This window comes from Sabethes cyaneus, chromosome 1 (genome assembly GCF_943734655.1).
Source record: "Sabethes cyaneus chromosome 1, idSabCyanKW18_F2, whole genome shotgun sequence".
In the NCBI taxonomy this organism is placed as follows: domain Eukaryota; kingdom Metazoa; phylum Arthropoda; class Insecta; order Diptera; family Culicidae; genus Sabethes; species Sabethes cyaneus.
In genome coordinates this window covers 140,406,360-140,419,233 of record NC_071353.1, presented here as the reverse complement: position 1 = coordinate 140,419,233, position 12,874 = coordinate 140,406,360, and positions in this window count along the sequence as shown.

Below are 12,874 nucleotides of genomic sequence, written 5' to 3'. Positions count from 1 at the left end.
ATCATCGACGGAAAATACTTTGAACGATGACGACTCACCGATGCTCGTTCCCGAATGTTTTCTACTGGAATCGTCGACCCATGAGTACAACGTTAGCTCCGTGACACTGGGAAATAGCTAAAGACAGTCGGATCGTATTCGGCATTCAAGTTATAGCTAGGGAGGCAATAGAGTCTAAGGGATTATCTTTCCGTTGTCAGCCGATGCATAAAACCGATACTAAACGAGAAGAATGATCATCATGACCAACTCTACGCATTACAGCGGTACATTACATGTACCAGCAAGGGAACGAGCGTCTATCCTCCATGGTATAGGCAGGCCATCATCGTGTCAGTGTTGCACGGAGCAATTGGCGAATATCTCTACAACGAAATGCGAACTTCGGGTTGTGATGCGGTAACCTATGTAGAACTTCAGCACTGCAATTTGGATCTTGCAGCGTTACAGGAACTTTACTGGACAAAACAGAAGACATGGGAGTATACAGACCGATAAATGGGCTTAATACCTTACATAACGTTTCGAACGTTAACGACCGACGATGTGTAAATTTTTCAGCTTCTCAATTCTACATATCAAAACCTACCGGAGGAGTGGACGAAACGAGAAGTTTTCAAGGTATTCTCCCAACTACTCTACCGCCACCTGTCACCAAGTACTGCAGGAATGTTCATCGATTACAAATTGACACGAGTTCCGCAATTCCACGGAAGTCAACTTTACGGCTTTGTCACGACACTGATACCAGGGTACACAACTTTAAGACGACTACGGAAACGTACATCAGATTGAAGCCTGATGGCAGTAGCGATACACTTGACAATACGTGGATGATCAAATACATATTAGTAAGAGGTTCAATGTTCCTTAAACTGCTTGTCAGCGCATCCTCCGAATCAGAAGATTTATACAGCTATAGATTTTATTAATACAGTTAACAGACTACTTCCTTCTCTATCTGAAGTGGCGAAGATAGTCTTAATGGGCATAATGGATATAATGGTGAACTTAGAAATTCTTTTAAGACTAGCTGATGGCCCTGAAAAGGACTGTTTGATGATGGTGATTCTGTCAAAGCAAACAAAACTGCAATAGAACTAATTCCTCCAGCGCCAAAGAGTGCGATTGGCTAGACTCTAGCTACAGAGGGCCAAGTCAAGAGCCTCAACTTCAGCATGGCACTAGAAATAAGTGTAACGAATTACTGGGTAAGGGGCCTTGTAAGATTCCTGCACAATTGTAAAACTCGAACAGCGAACCTAGAAACGCGAGTGCGTCAAATCGAGTCTACGCCAAGGATGCCACAATACCATGCTACGGCTTTGAATTCTTCCACTGCTACTGTACTCCCAGCAGCGATAACATGGGTTTGGCTGGAGTCAGATTCATTAGCGTCTCGCAGGCACACATTACGCTGTATTACGAAATTTATTACGCTTTGAGAGTTTTTGTTGGCCCTAAACAGGTCTGATTACTTTAAATTGATTCCAATGGTTTCGCTGAAGGACCGACCGGTAATTTCAAACCCTCGTGTTGCCCGGTAATCCAGAAAGTCCAGAGGCAACCCAGATGCGCCGTTTGCGCTTTATATAACAGCTAGCTTCGATGTCTACGAAATCAAGGCTTTACACCCAAGGCTTTGCATTGTAAATGAGCCATGCTACCATTAGCTACTTTATTTTTCCAGGCAAAAACTGAGAATAAGGAACGTTTGTCGACAGCAAAGAGGTCAAAGAGGATCGGGGGGATATCGAAAATCAGAAGTTGAAGCGCAACCGCAGCCAAGCGCGTTTCCCAAGTTCCCCGTTGGGGATGTCGCCGATCAGCTGTTGGATTATCGCATTTAAGGTAAAACGGTACTGAGTCCCAACATGGCCAGATCGATGGCACCCATATTCTCACATGAACGCCATTTTTCCGGCCATATTGGGATTCAGTACCGTTTCACCTTAACCGTACATCGAGCTAAAAAATTATTCAAATGGGCGACAAAACCTACGTCAAGGCAGACTTCAAGCAGCTTCCCGGACAGGAGTTTTATACGGCAAACGCAAGCAGACAGCAAAGAGGGTAGTTGCAGACATTTTCAAGCATGTGAAACTGTCGAAATCCTTTTTGAAGTCTTTTTTGGAACTGTTTTGAAGCTACTTGGAGATTTTTGGTGCTTTTCGAAGACTTTCTTCGAAGCCTTTTGAAATATATTTGAAGTTTTTGGGGCCTTTTTGATGCAGTTTTGAAATCTATTTGAAACCTCTTTTGCTTTTTGAGTTTTTATAGTGGTTTAGAACCTTTTTGGCTCGTCCTTTTATGATAATTTTTTAGGCTAAAAAACAAAATATAATTAAAAAAGGCAGTAAATTTTTGATGAAATATGGCCAATTCTATAGCATAAAATAAGAAACCAAAATGGGAATAAAATTTGAATTTAAGGCACTTTTACAATAAATTTCAATGTTCACAATAAAAATTATTGCAGATGCATTGTTTCTACTACAAAATTTAATGTATTTTTTATCGGGTTGCTTGTAGAGCGAGCAAATAAAGGCGTAATTGTAAACAGCAATTGCGCGCGAACTGGTGCGCATGGCTTAGCCGTAACTCACCGTTGGCTCACAGTGAGTCGACACTCAGTACTGGTTGGAGTTTTCCAACAGAGCCTCTTTGGAGTCCTTTTGGGGTATGAAATGGGGAATGCAACTAGGAAAAGGCGCCCACAATGCTCTAGCCATCCCAGGTAGGGACCTAGCGCCTCCACGTGGCCATACCTAGAAATACTTTAATTTGTATAATTGAGTAGCCAAGCTAGGAGGTGCGGGGTCATTCGGTTTTGAGTACCCAACCTTACAAATGTAGTTTTATGCAACCATTAAACCACATGACTTTATTTTCAGGTATTATATGATTTAAACTAGTATTTTTGGCAAACTAATCTATTTTCAGAGACCGAAATAAGGCGCTAAATCCTTGACCAATTGCAGCCTGGCTTCTGGTCTAAATGCCATTAGTTCATCCCTGAGGGTCCGGAGTATTACTTAACCTTTATTAGCAAAGATACTCCCAACGACTGTAAAAAAATCATTATCTATGTTTATGGGAAGCGTTTGGTACGGGAGGTCCACGCTTTCTTCCTTCCCCTTGATTTCAAGGAGTTGGGAATGGAATTAGGTATTTTTCTAGTTCCGCTTGATTCCTTGGAATTCTCTCTGCGGTAGGTACATGCTGCGCAGTTGGCCTGGCCGTTGACAAGAAATATTATTGATTCAAGTAATCGTCATTTTCCAGGATGCCTTCAAGAATTGACTGCGTTAGTGTGAGGTTAGATTATATTAGATTAGAGCCTCTTTGGAGTCCTTTCGGAGCCCTTCTGTAGCGTTTAAAAATCTCTTTGTAGCTATTTTGTAGTCATTTTAGAAATTTTTTGGTGCTTTTTTGAAACTTTTTAGAACTTTTTTAGTCATTTTGTAATTTTTTCAAAGTCTTGTTGATATCTTTATCCGAGTATTTTGAGAATCTCTTAAGAACCTTTTGGAACCTTTTGACAGTCCTTCAGGAGCCTTTTTAGTAATTTTTGAACCTTTTTAGGAATGCTTTTTGGAGTTTTATGAGTCTTTTTGTAGTCTTTTTAGAACTTTTTTGGAACCTTTTAAGAACCGTTTGGGGTATTGTTGAAACATGTTTGGAGTCTTCTTAGAGTCTTTTTGGAGCATTGGTGAATCCAGTTTAGTCACATTTGGAGCCCCTTTTGTGACTTTTTGTAGCCTCTTTGTGCCTCTTCAAAGCCTTTTCAGAACTATTCTGAATCTTTTAAGGTTCTGTTTTCGGTTATCGAAATTTTCTGCAAACATTTTTGGGAGTTTTTGTGCCATTTTAGAGCCTTTTTGGGGATTTTTTGGACATTTTGGCGTCTTTTAAAGATCTTTATGTTTCTTTTGGACTTTCGGAGTCTTTGGTGCCATTTTGGAGTGTTTTTCGTGCTTTTCGGAACCTTTCTGGAGGATTTTAAGTATTGTTTTTGCGCCTTTTTGGGGCCTTCCATTAACTCATTGATGCTTTCTGGAGCTGAGTTTTTTGTGCCCGCTTGGAACCTTTTTGTTGCTTTTTGGAGTCTTTTCAGAGCCATTATAAAGTTTTTGGGAGTCTGTTTATATTCGTTTTGAAGTTTTTTTTTGGTTTTTTGGAGATCTTTGGTGCTGCTTTGGAGTTTGTTTGAAGCCGTTTCTTAGCTATTTTGGAACAGTTTTGGTGCTTTTTCGGAGCTGATTTGGAGTTGTTTTGGAACTGTTTTGGTGTCTTTCTTGAGCCATTTTGAAGCTGATAGATGCTCTTTTGGAGCCGCTTTGGTGTCTTTTTGAGGCTCGTTTTGAGCTTTTTAGTACTTTTTTTAGCCTTTTTAGAGCCGTTTTGGAAAATTTTTGAAATATATTTGGAGCCTTTTTGGGCTCTTTTTGGAGCCTTTGTAGATTCCATTTTGCAGACTTTTTGGAGCATTTTTGTGGTCTATAGGACCTGTTACACGCCCAGTTAACTTCGAGGTACGATGGAGGTCTAACAAGCCAGTCGTCGTATGTTCGAATCTCGGCTAGGCGGTGCTTGCTAGGTAGAGTCAGTAGGATCGTTGCACTGGCCTCGTAATTTTCCTATACTCTAACAGCTGGCTGCGAAGTTTGTCCATAAAGAAGGGTCTAAAGACGGTATAAACCCATGGTTTTGCTTTTTAGGACCTATTCAGAGCATGTCTGAGCCTATTTGTAGTTTCTTTTCGCTTTTTGGTTCCAAACTTTTTTTTGTACGTTTTTAGATTTTTTCATGAGTTTTTGGGACATTTGGGAGTTTTTTTTGTGTCTCTTTGGAGCTCCTTGTTGCTATTTGGGAACTTTTTTCGAGCTGTTTTGGAACTTTTCTCGAGCTTATTTTTGAAACATGTTTGGAGCCTTGTTAGCCTTCTTAGAGTCTTTTTAGAGCCTTTGAGGATTCATTTTAGTGACATTTGGTGTCCTTTTGTGGTTTTTTGGAAGCTTTTTATGGTCTTTTCTATGAACACTTTGATGGTTTCTGGAGCTGAGTTTTTTGTGCCCGCTTGGGACCTTTTCGTTGCTTTTTGGAGTCTTATCAGAGCAATTTTAAAGTTTTTGGGAGTCTGTTTATATTCGTTTTGAAGTCTTTTTGTTTTTTTGGTGGTCTGGTGCTGTTTTGGAGTTTGTTTGAAGCCGTTTCTTAGCTATTTTGGAACAGCTTTTTTGGATTTGTTTTGGAGCTGTTTTGGTGTCTTTCTTGAGCCGTTTTGAAGCTTTTAGGTGCTCTTTTGGAGCCACTTTGGTGTCTTTTTGATGCCTGTTTTAGAGCCCTTTTGAAGTTATTTTAGAGCCGCTTTTGGAAAATTTTTGAAATATATTTGGAGCCTTTTTGGACTCTTTTTGGAGCCTTTGTAGATTCCATTTTGGAGACTGTTTGGAGTTTCCCTTGAAGCTTTTTCGGGAGCTTTTTGGAGCATTTTTGTGGTCTATAGGACCTATTCAGAGTTTGTCTGAGCCTATTTGTAGTTTCTTTTCGCTTTTTGGTTCCGAGCTTTTTTTATAACGTCTTTAGATTTTTTTAACGAGTTTTTGGGACATATTGGAGTTTATTTTAAATCTTTTTGTGTCTCTTTGGAGCTCCGCTTAGTTGGTTTCGAGGTACGATGCTGGTCTAACAATCCAGTCGTCGTATGCTCGAATCTCGGCTAGGCGGTGCTGCTAGATAGAGTCAGTAGGATTGTTGCACTAGCCCCGTAACCGTCCTGTACTCTAATAGCCGACTGTGAAGTCTGTCGATAAAGAAGGGCCAAGTCTAAGACAGACTTTTAAGCCCAAGACTTTGCTTTACTTTGCTTTGGAGCTCCTTGGTGCTGTTTTGGAACTTTTTTCGTGCTTTTCTGGTTTTTTTTGGAACCCTCTTTGTGCCTTTCTGAGGCATTTTATGAGCTCTTCCCAAGTAACAATTCCAAGTTTTATTACGTTCGTATAGTGGTTTTCATGACCAATTTCATAAAACCGCTAATAAAACTATGACCTACCCCAGAACTTTCTGATGACCGCTATAAAACTGCTTTCTGACCAAGTGGCCCACTCCTCAAAATGTTTTCATAACCGCTATAAGAATCAGGTTATAAGCTCAAGTAGTCGTATCACGCTCTGCTCAAAGCAGCAATAAAACCGATTAAGCTTTCGCTGCTTGACAGCCATCGCCATAATTTAAAAAAGCTTTTCGCTTTTCGCATTTCGCTTTTCGTATTTCGCTTTTCGCTTTTCTGGTAAAAGCTAAATAAGTTCACTAGCTTCGTCAACTTGAAAATATATCCGTGAGAAGAAAAGTTTAGGTTTTACTGACATATCATTCTGAACGATTTGGTTTATAGCGAATAAAAGATCCCATAGAATATTTATTAAATTTTAAGCAATTTCTTTGGCTTGCAGCGTGTGCGCATTTAATTTCATCGTGCATATTGATATGATAGGTCGATAAAATGAGCACGCCACTGAAATTTTGCAATTTTCAACAACTCGTTGTTTTAACAAATTGAAAATATTCAGTTAGTCAATCTCAATTTCTAGCAAAATCATTTTAGTTGCTTCGTCTGACAGGAAAACCGATTGATAATAACTTTTTTTCTGAAAAACACCTTACTTTGATGAATTGTAGTTTGCAAGCTAAAACAAAATACTAGAATATGGCAATATGGCTTCCCATAAAAAAATGATTTTGGTGTTGAACTTTGGTATTCTTCATAATATCAGCAAAAAACTGTTTGGTCAGGGTGTTACCGTTTTAATAGCTCTATAAAACTAACAGATTTATTGCGGTTTGACAAGTAACCGCGATAAGATTAATTTTGATTGGTGCGCCATTTTGTATTGATACGCCGCACGTATGATAGGTTTGTAAGAGACATGGTGCAGCCAACAAGTTTTAACGTGGTAATACAAGCAACCACAATACATTTGCTTTATTAACAGTTTTATTATGGTTTTCTAGCTAGCTATAAGTGTGTTTGGACTCGTATCCTCTTGGTATTGCCCAATACCACAATAAAACCAGAGGTAATGATCAATACCGCAATAAAACCTTTATAAAATTCAAGTAAAACCAAGTGGCTTTAGAATTGTTACTTGGGTTGGGTGCTTTTTGGATTTTTTTCTAGCTACTTTGGAGCCATTTTGGAGTTTTTTTTTTGAAGCCGTGTGTGTGTCGTTTTGAGGCCTTTTTGGGGTCTTTGGTGCTTTTTGTAGGTTTTTAGTGCCTCTTTGGAGTCCCTTTGAAGCAAGCCGCTTTACTTTTTTGAAGCTATTTTGTAGCAATTTCAGAAAATTGTTGGTACCTCTTTGAGACAATTGAATTTGTTGGTGCCTTTTTGAAACCTTTTAGAGCTTCTTTAGAGCTTTTTGAAATCTTTTTAGAGTTATTTATCTTTGCCCGAGTATTTTGAGAGTCCCCTATATAGCCGTTTTAGAGCCTTTAGACAGCCCTTTACTGCCCATGGATGCATAGTTGACGTAAAAACCAAAATGACCAAAATGTACTTTTTCGGGCCTACGCACTCTTAATTATGTTGTTCACTTGCCCAATACTCAAACAACATATGTTTGTTCGAAAATATTCGAGAAATTTAGGAAAATTGAGCTACTCTGCTATTGGTTTCACGTAATGCTAATGGTTGACGTAATTCCCTGCACAATCAATCAGCATAGCAACCTATTTGTTTTTGTAGCTTTACGCCAAGTTATGTGAATAATCGTTCAAAAAAACAGTCTGTTTATTCGCATAAACTGGCGTTCGCATTTTTTAAACACAATAAATGAAGAATGAATCATAAAACAGTCCTGTTTTGATTATTAAACTCTACTAAATTGACAGATTATTCGATTGAAAAGTTTATAGCAAAGATTATATGGCTTTAAACGTTTTCACGATAAAAATGCGTTTTCTCAACAATCATGATGCTGGTCGTTACGTCGACTATGCATCCATGGGCAGTTTAGGAGCCTTTTTGGTGATTTTTTGACTTCTTTGAAACTCTTGTTGAAGTCGTTGGGAGTGTCTTTAGAGCTTTTTTGGAGTCCTTTTATAACCGTTTAGAACCAAGTATTTTTGAAACTTGTTTGAAGCTTTGTTAGCCTTCTTAGACTCTTTTTGGAGCCTTTAAGGATTCATTTTAGTGACATTTGGAGTCCTGCTGTGGTTTTTTGGAAGCTTTTTATAGTCTTTTCGTGCCTCTTCAGAAGGCCTTTTCAGAACTATATTGAGCCTTTTTGGGTTATGGTTTCGATTTTTGAGTTTTTGTGCCCTTTTAGAGTCTTTTTGGTGATTTTTAGGGACATTTCTTTTAAATACCATTATGTGTCTTTTGGAAGTCTTTGGTGCTATTTTGGAGCCTTTTTCGTGCTTTTTCAGAACCTTTCTGGAAGATTGTAAGTATCGTTCGTGCCTTTTTGGGGCCTTTTATTAGCTCTTTAATGGTTTCTTATCTATTTTGTTGCATTTGGAACCTTTGTCGGACCTGGTCGAAGCATTTTAGAGTTGCTTTGAAGCTTTTTTGTGTCCTCTTAGAACCTTTATATCGCTTTTTGGAGCCATTTTGGAGTATTTTTGGGTCTTTTTGGAGCCGTTTTGAAGCCTTTTTGTCCCTTTTTGGTGCTATATGGTGCTGTTTTGTAGTTTATTTAGAGCCGTTTCGTAGCTATTCTGGAGTCGTTTTGGTGCTTTTTTGGAGCTCATTTTAAGCAGGTTTGGTGTCTTTTTTGAGCCCTTTTGGAGCCCTTTTGGAGTACTTTGGAGCCACCTTAGAGCCGTTTTTTGTATCTTTTTTGAGCTTCTTAGTACTTTTTTGAGCTTTTTTGGAGTTATTTTGGAGCCGTTTTGGAGAATTATGGAAATAATTTGGGAATCTTTGTGGATTCCATTTTGGAGTCATTTTGGAGCCTCCATTGGAGCTGGAGTTACACAATTGTTCCGTGCTGTTTTGGCTGAATTTGGCATCCTGGCAATTACGGAACAAAAACGTTGGAGTGGAATGCCCCGCCAGCGATGTGCTGATGATGATGCATTGCCCAAAAACAAGAACCGTCTCAACACGCCAGCCCAAAAATAAGAACCCTTTCAACACGCCAGAGCTCTGCTCCATCGAGAAATATTGCAACATTAGCAAGCGGAAACGAAAAAAGACTCAAAAAACTGTTTGAAATAAGAAGCAGTGTTTGACGAATTCGGTCAACGGGAAACTGAATATTTTTCCTCTATTTTATACTAATTGAACTTTAAAAAGAAATGCTGTTAAGATCGACTGAGGTACATATATTGTATTGCAGATTTTCGACTTTCCAGTCAGTTTTATATTGAAAACGGCTTTTTTATACTACCTGACGTTTCGGCCTTCGATTTTGGCCTTTTTCAAAGGTAATACGGTTATGTTTTCTTGTCTAATCGTTGATTGCATTGCAAATGCATTGGTTTAGTGACAAAATAATGTATACGGCTTTATGCTCTATGGTCAAAAGGTTCAGGTGTACATACACCGAAACCTTTTGACCATAGTGCACAAAGCCGTTATCAATATAAAACTGACTGGAAAGCCGAAAATCCGCAATACAATTCAAAAGAAGTAAACTACGATTTTTTAAATAGAAAATTTAATCCGTTTACACGCTTTCTTGCTTAACCATATTTAGCCGTAATACCCTTTATCACACAGTGCTTTGGCTAACTTTGGCTTTGTCTTTCCATTCTGATCCTCTGGGCAATGGACCGATTCACAAGTCGAGCTTGAAGGATCGTGAAAGTGAACGATATACGACTCGAATTGCTCAGGTTCAGCTTACTACGGAAGCATAAATTTAAAAGAAAATCTGAATCCCTCATGGCTCTAATCTTGGTCCTCGTTTATTTGCTTGGCAAAACTTTCTTTGCTCAGTAAATTGTTGATTGAAAAATGCAAAAATTTAATTTAAGACAGTGAAATTGAAAAGCAGAATTAATAACGTAATGACATCTGCTCAAACATCGCACAAAATCATAAGGAGCATTAACTTAGATTATTTCACTCTTCTGCTGAACTGTCGAACGGTAGTAGAAGTAATAATGTGGAAAAGCTAATTTCACTCGCCAAGTGTGGTGTCTCGACGACATACGCTTGTTACTGGATGTTATTGCAGCTTATATAGGTATGTCGGTAGGTCGGTAGGTAGGTACATCGATGACAAGAACAAGTTTAAGCCGTGGAAGGAAATTGCTGGCAATAAAATATGCGATATATCGGCGTGGCGCGCGCGGTGAGGTGAGATGGGAACCTACGGCGATGCGATGGGGTGGAAGCAAGCATATTTAGAACGTAATTAGCAATAAAGAGCAGTCGATAAACAAGCGATAAATGATTAAAAATATCTCTCGACCTTAAGTATGTTCTGAAGGAGACCGTAAAATAAAGCGAGATCCTGGGTTTAGACTTGTTATACTAATTTTGTGAGTAATTTTTAATGTGTTCCAAGTAACTGATAATTATAAACTCACTGACGATTGTCAAACTCAGTCTCAAACTTAAGCCAAACCACGGGAAAACTATTTTAAAGACCACTGAGACTATCGAAGAGAAATCTTAATTGGATTTGTAAACTTACTAACTTCAAGGCACGTCTATGCTTCTTTAAAAAGAAGGTGCCTGCATTGAATACGGAGAAAAAGGGAACGCATGGTTGTTTTTAAACTTGTACAACCGAGCGTTCCTAGCACTTTTGAACACCAAAAATTGTTAAGAAGTCCTGAACAATTCCTATTGATCAGTACAACTGTTATCAAATAGTTAATCGTCGTAAACGTTTCAACGTTCAATCAAAAGAAATGGTCAGCAGCGCAGTAAACTGCGATTATTGTGCGAGACATTAATTGAATACCGACCAACTATTGCTAGTAGGAAGTGGAGATAAATTCCGCCTCCGACTGACATCATCTCGAGAGTAAAATAGGAAAAAAAGCGCAATTGTAGCGCACCATTGTCTAGCACAACTAAGCGGGTGGGAGGGTGGAGGTGATGAGAAACTATCCACTCGCAATAATGCAATTCAGATTTAAAAAGGCATGAAAAGGGAAAAACTAGCAAATGAAGCAAGCACTTCCCGGAGACAGTGGCAGTGCAGTGGTGCTTTTTGACAAACAAAGGACACCACCAGGCAGGGTGGGCGCAGGGTGACAGAGGACAGGACCGGGCAGAGTCGGGCGGAAAGTTTTCCGTCTTGAACAAACGGTCGCTTAGGAGAATTTATCTAAGTTCGGGTGGCAGTGCGGAAAGTAAAACTCAAATCTAAACTATCCTTCTGCATTTTGTTTGCGGACTGCACCATAAAGAAAATGGTTCATCGTTTGACATAAACTCGTACTAGAACACAAACACACGCACACACACATGTAGACACTATACGTACACTGTTGTGTGCCATCTGCGCGAAGGACTCTCGGTGTTTCCGGTTTGGTCTGTTAAGAAAATGAACTTCCGTACGGTCGGTTTGGCCATGCTGGCGATAGAATGTGTTCGGTCAATGTTCAAGCTTGGTAACAAAAACAGAAATAAAAAGATTGTTGGGAATGAATTTTGTAACGGGTGAAATAAACAGGGTGGCCAATTTGAGCTTAAGTTATTGTTTTAAGTGTCTGAAGATTTCCGGAATTGGTTGCTTTAAAATGAAATTTTTATCGGCAAGTATGGCAACACTGGCTTGTTGAAATTCCTGTATAGAAAAGGACCTGCTTAATTATGTGTTTCATAGGGAAAGAAAAACAAAATACATTTGAGAGCTTCAGCGAGTGAAAAACGTTCAATGGCAAACTTTTACAAAGCTGACCAGGATGGGACCGGGGGGATGCGGATGGCAACATTGCATTGCATTGCACTGCAGCATCATGCATAGACGTAGTTGTGCAACTACTGTGTTTGTCTTTCTTTCTATGGCAGCTGGAGGAAAACTATTGCTGTGCTAATACGTACAAAAAGGTGCATCAAAAAAGGAGCTCGACTGTGCAGCAGACATGCTGATAGCTTAAGTAACATCTCTAGCCGGGATGAAACCATAAACAAGCTGCACAATTTTTATAGTTTTATTAAACACCGATGTTTGATCGCACCCGATTCAAACAGGACGGTATAAATAAGGATTTACGTAAATTGGAAATTCTCTTCCATCTTCTACCGATGCGTTCCGATGGATAGTTCCCAAAAAGATAACCAATTTTCAGCAATTTCTTCCCCCTGTCAAGCCCCTAATAATTTTGGAACCGTCGGGCATTTGAGCATGATAGATCTGCGTGTAAATATAATATATTTTATTGCTTGTGCTTGGAGATAAATCCAATGTTTTCTTTGCTCCAGCTTTGACTCGGCACGCGGCACTCTTCCCCGGTCCGCTGGAACCAGTACCAACCTATTTAACCCCTTAAGGCAAAGTAATAAAATTATAACAAAACGAGCACAGGAAGGATGGCGCAAAAAATGTGAAAAGGCTATAATACGGCACCCATTTTCGCACAGATTTTCTTCTTTTTTTGCGCCTCTACTGCCCTTCGTTCACTTATATCCTGGCTGGCTGGCTGGCTGGTAGGGCCCAATTTTCCTTTCTATATTCAGTATCATTTTGCAGCACAAACGACAAATATGTTTCCTTTCTCCTGGCCACTCGCTTACTCGCAGGCAGGCAGGCAGCCTCTCAGCGCGGGGAGAAAAATATGGATGGAAGCAGAAGAAAAAAAATTTCCTCCGGCTGAATAAACCGAATAAACGACACAATAGACCATCTTCAGTGTTTTCCCTTCTTCTCGGTGCCATTGTCGTCGTTGTCGGCTTTGCCGCCCAAAA